The sequence below is a fragment of the Oculina patagonica genome, chromosome 9 (assembly GCF_052425735.1).
Source record: "Oculina patagonica isolate OP01 chromosome 9, crgOcupat, whole genome shotgun sequence".
NCBI classification, from domain to species: Eukaryota; Metazoa; Cnidaria; class Anthozoa; order Scleractinia; family Oculinidae; genus Oculina; species Oculina patagonica.
The window spans coordinates 9,003,704-9,010,840 of NC_135766.1; the positions used below are offsets into that span (position 1 = coordinate 9,003,704).

The window sequence follows — 7,137 nt, forward strand, 5'->3', positions numbered from 1 at the left end:
AAGTTAATTTTAATTAATTTTGTTCTTTTTAATGATTTAAAAATCACTTCTAAAAAAGATCAACTGATTGTACAATGGCTCATGGCGTTCTGTTTAACCATTGAGCTATAAATGTCGAAAAGCTTAGCTTTATTAGTTCTTCGAAGTAGCGTCCTATTTACGTGCATCAGAACTGTATTACATCACGGGATAGTTCCATGGAAAACGCATTATTATCTCGTCATGTGTGTCCTTGAATTAGCAAGTTTCTACCAGGTGAAAAACAAGTGAACTAATCAATTATGTTCAGATAATAGCCACGTAACGCGATGGCACACCACTTCGCTACCGTTACGAGAGCTCATCACGGAACAGCTACGCAAATAGATTTCAGTGACCTTCTATTGTATTTTAGACTGAGCAAGCACGGTGTATGAAGGGTGCCTCTTCTAGGACTTATCACCTTTCAACAAATTTCCTGTTTTACTTCCACAGGGCCCTTGTGTACTACCGCTTTTTCTCTAACTATGCCGGGCACGTGCGAGGGACGCTGTTCGGTCATCTTATCTTGCCACTCAGATATCTGATATTTTACGTGGTAAAAAGAAAGTTCAGGGGTGATCTGTGGTCACACGGTATCGGTCGACACTCTGAACAAGACCTGTATGGGATAGCTGAGAGAGATTTGCTAGCGGTATCGGCAATATTGGGCTAGAAGAAATTCCTGTTTGGAGAAAAGCCTTGCCTTGCTGACGCTGCAGTGTTCGCCTTCGTCGCTGCATCCACGTGGGACTGTCCACCAAGTCATTTTGCTGAACTCACCAAGTCTATAGCGAAAAATCTTGAGAAGCATGCTCAGAGAATGAAGGAGATGTATTATCCAGACTGGAATGATAAAATTTCAAAGAAACATAAATCTGATTAAAGAAACAAGATTCATTCTGCATGCTATAGGTTCATGATTGATACACTCCGCTGCTAAAAACTAGTTTATTACTGTATTCAAATTTGAATTTTATTCTTGAGCAATTCTGTGAATATCCTTTCTGTTTGTCTCATATATAGGGTTTGAATTTAACAAATAATATAACAAACAGCTTTCGTTTATAAAATGTTTTAAGGGGCAAGCATGGTCTTGTGTATAGCCAACGCCGGATGACAGGGGTAATATAAATTGCTTTTAATTAAGTAGTCACATATCGTTATTAATAACATTATGAGTTCAGCAGTTCTGTCTTTGAAAGTTTTGAAAAGGTTAAAAAATGTAATCATCAACTTTACATGTTATGCGTCATTGCCAGTGCTTCAACAGTAACCAAGGGTTGTGTATGAATTAATAAAGGCACTACCACACCGCATTGCTTTTTTTTTCTTTTAGCTTTAAAAGCCTCATCAAAAAAATAACAAAAAAACTTAATTACCAAACGATGCTCCTAGTCGTGGTCACAACGCTGACAACGCCAATTATGTGAAGGCTGGCCGCAGTGGACTGGTTAAATAAAAGCCAGACACACTGAGCTACTTACAGAGCGATATAATTCCCTCTAGACATGCGAAAGGATGGAAATGTTCCACAGATTACAGCATTAGTTACCACCGTCTATTTGTGGCTACAAATAAGACGGGGATTTTTAGGGGCGCAACTAAAGAAGCAAGATGCATTTAACGGAAGGGAAAACGTGGATATCAATTCAGACAGTAACACGCGAGTGTGGCAGATGGTCAATTGCAACTGAATTGAGACTAAATCATCTTACGAAGCTAGAGCAAGACACTCTTGACTCCCCTTCTAATCATCAATTACAGAAAGTTTATTTTTAAGTAATAATACCTCTCAAAACTACTCCGAAAGCGAGACGCAGCTGAACTTAGGAGGGACCGGAAATACATCTAACGTAGTTAACTTAGCAGACCATGAGATTCAGTGTTCCTGTCTTCAAAGTCGTTCAAGGATAAAGTTTACAGGGGGCAATGGAAGAAACGTTTTCATTAATCGATAATTTAACATCGCATTATTTGCGCTAAAAATAAAGATGAGAGTCATGAAATTGACATTCTGCGTTCTTTCATTACGTACAACTTCTCTTCGCGACCACCTAAACTTGGCGGTAACTGCGTGGAAGTGTAGCAGCATAATTGTAGGATGACTAAAAAAGGACGGATTCTTGACGCCATTTCCTCTGGTTATGAATATTGCAGTGTATCTATGAGGAATAACGAACATCATCTGAATGGGAAGTTTTTATTGTTCCATTAAGCGCGTACAAAACGGAACTCCCATGTGCGGTGTTGCGCAACTAACAATTACCACTGGATCGCATTTGCTGTTCGAAGTCGAAGTGAGAGAATTTAGCTTTATGATAAATTAAAGCAGCAAAATATTGCTATTGATATCTGGCAACGGTAAATGTAAGGTAAAGTCCGCTTCAAACCAAGTGATGTTGAAGGTCGACAGTACGTGAAATAACCTCCAGGGTCAGAACCTTCAGTGCGCTACAAGTATCTTCCGGTTACGCCTGCCGCCGCATATCTTCCGCATAATTTCCCGCGGATTAATAGCCGATGATGGGTTTACTTATGCTTTTAAAGTGGGCGATTTTTTTCAGCTTAGGGTGAAACCGTTCGAGATAAGAAATTCAGTTTGGTTAGAACGTATATAATCGTGAAGGAATTAGCCAGCTAGATATTTGACGTCCTCTCTAATCATGCTTCAACTGATCTCTTTGCTCGCGACTCGCTCCTCCACCGGTCAAATGCCTGACACGGAATTTCTGTTATAATTGTGTGAAAACGGACGGTGGTTTTTACACATATAATTATTGTTAGGTGTTAGATTTAACCTTCTGTCGTTTAAGGAAGCGAAAGCAAATGTGTTTCGTGACTTCGGAACCCCGGCGGTATTTAATGTTCCGTCTTCCTGTTTATGATAACATCTGAACACCTAATTGTGGCCACGTGAAGGAAACTCTGACAGATGTTCTGATCATCACGTCGTTTTATAAATTTATCAGTTAGTTAGCGGATATACCATATATAGACTTCGAAACCAGCAATAAAAAGAGTTGCTGTACAGTTCTAGCGTTCAGTGTCGATTAGATGCGAATTCCGAAGTTTCTGGAACACGTTGTTTGAAAAGTCGCCGAAAATTTTAATTATGCAGATATCAAAAAAGAGCAAGAAACCCGCCAAGCGTGGTACAGTCATCCTTCATCAGTTCGCTCCAACTGATTTATCAAAGAACGGTTCTCCACCATGCTTAAAGTTGGAAACTTTCCTTCGCATGGCAAAGATCCCGTACGAAAATGATTATCGTTTAAAGTTTTCCAAGAAGGGGAAAATGCCGTGGATCGAGTTCAATGGGCAAGAAATCGCTGATTCTAATTTCTGTATTCAGTTTCTGAGGAAAGAATTTCAGGTGGATATTGATTCTCATTTGAGCGCCACAGAAAAAGCCATTGCTCACAGCATTCGCACCATGTTGGAGGAAAACACTTATTGGTAGGTGAATATACAGTCATATCCCGAATTATCCCGCGGGTTGCCGGGTACACACAGCCGCCCCAACTATTATTGGAGGTACCAGCTTTTATGTGTTGGCCGTCATTTGTTTAAACCTTATGTTATATAACTGATTCTTATCGATCAATAAGTAGTACTAATCTGACTTCTAGTCTGTTTATGCAAGTGAAGAAATTTAGCGTCACGCACTCTACTCTACGCGCAACTTGGAACTAAATTATCCTCGACTTGTTAAAAGAAGTTTTCACTAAAGACCTCTCAGTAGCAATATTCTTTCTTCTCAGTTCAGCTCGTTGTTTTCATGTAACTGAAATGCTGTCACGAAACACGGGAAATGAGGTCATACGTGAACAATTACATCATTTCCGGCCTTTTTAGACCCGTCATTTATGTATACTTCTATAGTGGAGATTTTTCTGCACTTTTGGTCAAAATAATACTACACTTTTTACTTAGTGGCCTCGATAATGCGACCAATGCAAAGACGACGGCTGAAATCTTCAGTCACGGGTTAAGTGAATTGAATGTAAATGAGGTTCCATGGTTATGGGCATTGCAAGTGATGATTTTCTCTAAGTTACCTTTGTGTTTTAACTTTCGTTCACAGGGCCCTTGTTTACTGCCGCTGGTTGTCTGACTGTGGAGCGGACATACGGGAGAAGTTGTTCGCAAAACTGTTTGGCCATCTTTTCTTTTCACTAAAACATCTGGTGGTGTACCGCATAAAGTGTAAGATCAGAAGGGATTTATGTTCTCAGGGAATTGACCGACACTCGGAGCAAGATCTGTATGGAATAACCGAGAGAGATTTGCTTGCGGTGTCGGAAATTTGTGTCACAAGAAATTCCTGTTTGGAGAAAAGCCTTGTCTAGCAGACGCTTCACTGTTTGCTTTCATCGCTGCATCTGCCTGGGATTGTCCAGAAAGTCCAAAGTTAAAAGTCCAAAGTCCAAAGCTAAAAATCTTAATGATCACGCCCACAGAATGAAGGAACTCTATTACCCAGATTGGGATAAACTTATTTCAAAGAAATATAAATCTTGATACCGTGATTGAGGTCTTTTTACTCGTGCTTCGATACAACAGATTCAAATTATTATTTGTAGTTATTTATTCCTCTGTCTATAATGGTTATCTGATTTAAAGATATTTATGTATTTATTGCCAACGAGACAACCGAGCCAAGAGGTGAGGCTGTCGAGGCGGCAGAATCATAGAGCCGTGTGCGTATGAGTGTATAGGCAGAGAAAATCTTACGTTCTGCGTAAGGGACTTTTTTTTGACCATATTTGGGTGTAAGTAAACCCCATATTTGGGTTGTATTGTTCTTCCCAACTGGTTCCCAGTCTCTCACTCCTTGCTAGAGAGCAAATAACCAAAATGGCGTCCACGCGGCTCGCTGTTAAAATTTTCAATGTGGTCATTCAACCCTTTACCGATAAATACACCTTTAGGGAACTATAAATCGAAAGAGAATACCCTACAGAATATTCGACCGCCGAAAAAATGAACATCAAGGTCTTCAAAGCGATGAAATAATCTTTCGACTTTGGAGTCCTTTGATTTACGATCGAAGAGAGACATGAAAATCAAAAGCGGACTGTTGACTTTAAATAGAGTTTTCTTGACTTATGAGATTGCTGAAGTCGAGTAAATGCTTCCTTTTAGTGTTGATTGTGTTTATAGTAATTTTTGACCGATGATTTATTCCAAATCAAATACCGTTTATATTTTATTTGGCACGCATTTTCGCTCCGCGTAGGAATAACATCAATTCAAAGCGACGCTCACTAAAATTACTGCATGTCATACACACAAGAAAGTCAAAAGTTGTTTGCTTCTAACGGCAAATGTAATGTAAACTTGAATAAAAATTTTGTCTCCAAATAATCCTTGACCGTTCAAGTTAGCGTAGCAGACATCTGTGTACGTTTTTGAGTGTGTTTAAAAGAGTGCGCGATCGCGAGAATACGCGCGCTGGAAACTACGGCGCCTGCTACGCAGGCTATCAAGCCTGTGTCATTTCAGAACACCAGAGAAATAGCCCTTTTATTGCATATTACCTAAAATACAATTTACCATAACAGTGGTCATTTCAAATATAGTTCTATCAAAAACCATTCAATATCTGTTCTTATGAAGAAACATGAGTATTTCGCTCGTTGGCACTTACCGATAGGTACAACTAGTTTGTACAAAGATAATATTAAAGATTAAAAAATGCATATGATGTCTTTCTCCCCATTACTTTATTTACGAGCTTTCTTTAATGATTTGAAATACAGTAGCCCCTACCTGTTAATTAAAAGTATATTTTGTATCTAGCTGTTCCGAAATTTGTCCTGACTTGTCTATTTACTAAGCCAGCGTGGCCGAGTGGTTTCGGGCGCTGGTATTGTTTTCCGGTGGTCACGGGCTCAACCTGCTGGATTTGTTCTCGGTCGTCCCGAGTTCAAATCCTCGGTCACACTTCTCATATAGCCAACGTTTCTGCCTCCTGCTATAAAGGGTTATTAAGAGATATATAGGTACCCTTCATTTTATTGGATAATATTTACTGTTTGTTTGTTAGTTAGTTTCTTTGCCTAGTTTTACGTAATAAAGTCGAAAGGTCCTGTAAATACGCCAAACATATGCAAGTCATACATGACTTGCCAATGCAGATTGGTAAACTATGAATACTGTAGTTATACCTAATCGTACCTTTTTGGTACGCTTCGGCGGCATATCAGGCGAGTTTGGTCGAGCCATGGTTCGTATTTTGGCGAGACGCAGTCGAGCCAAAATACCCATGGTGAGACCAAACGAGCCTGATATGCCGCCGAAGCGTACCAAAAAGGTACTATTAGGTATTTACCGTACCCAAATTCAGCCAAAAATCCGGTGATAGAGAGTATTATTCGATCTGTTGAAGCCATGCTTGCCAGACACGTAGTACAAAATTTGACCTGCTTGTATTGATACTTTTTTGGTCTTCAACACTTTTATCAAGTCCTCTTCTTACATTTTTTTACTCGTTTGTTTGTAGTTTCATTCCCTAAATTTTCAAAATCCAAATTTAGCGAAAAATTGGGAAACTTCGACTCCATTGTTTCAGTGTGAATGTTTCAGTACTCGTCGCTCAAGTTTAGTTTTGGCGGGAAAGTTTTTCTCATTTTACGACCGGTAAACACCAGCTAATTAAAAATACTAGTTTCTGTTTTATTGGTAAAACCTCTTTTCAATTCATCGTACAGAAACACTACTTTAATTCAAAGTGACCGTGATATGGTGGCATATCAGGTCAGTGACTTGATATCGTAGGATATCAGGACAGTAGATCGCGCTTCTGATTGGCTACTTGCGAATTTGGGTACGGTAATGTGTCATAACAGAAGCGGAATATTAAAAGAGCGCTTTTAGAAAGAGGTAGAAGGCATTAAATTAAAATTTGCGCATTTAAACATCCATAACTTGCTGGTAAATTTTAAATTAAAAACTCCGCTTCTGGTATGACAGTAGCCTACGTGATCGGTGTTTAAAGGGGAAGGAGAAGCAAGGGGAGTTATTGACTGCTGATTAGTTTTTGAAAAGATCACTGTGTGCTGACTCATACTCGTGCCGCAAACTCTGCCACAAAATCATATTCTTTTCAATTTG

General features: G+C 39.3%; 3 pseudogenes across 2 annotated transcripts in view; all 3 read left to right on the forward strand.

The window, feature by feature from the left end:
- LOC144665772 (failed axon connections homolog) overlaps positions 1-1,319 on the forward strand; it is a 67,078-nt pseudogene extending 65,759 nt beyond the window's left edge. The window contains exon 3 of the transcript XR_013573017.1: positions 1,234-1,319. The product of XR_013573017.1 is annotated as a failed axon connections homolog (transcript). The remainder of the gene's footprint in view (positions 1-1,233) is intronic.
- The window catches only part of LOC144665785 (failed axon connections homolog), a 60,266-nt pseudogene extending 58,941 nt beyond the window's left edge, over positions 1-1,325 (forward strand).
- Positions 1,326-3,133: 1,808 nt separating this feature from the next.
- LOC144665778 (failed axon connections homolog) lies at positions 3,134-4,655 on the forward strand (annotated as a pseudogene). The gene is made up of 2 exons (XR_013573018.1): positions 3,134-3,477; positions 4,106-4,655. The product of XR_013573018.1 is annotated as a failed axon connections homolog (transcript).
- Positions 4,656-7,137: the final 2,482 nt, after the last annotated feature.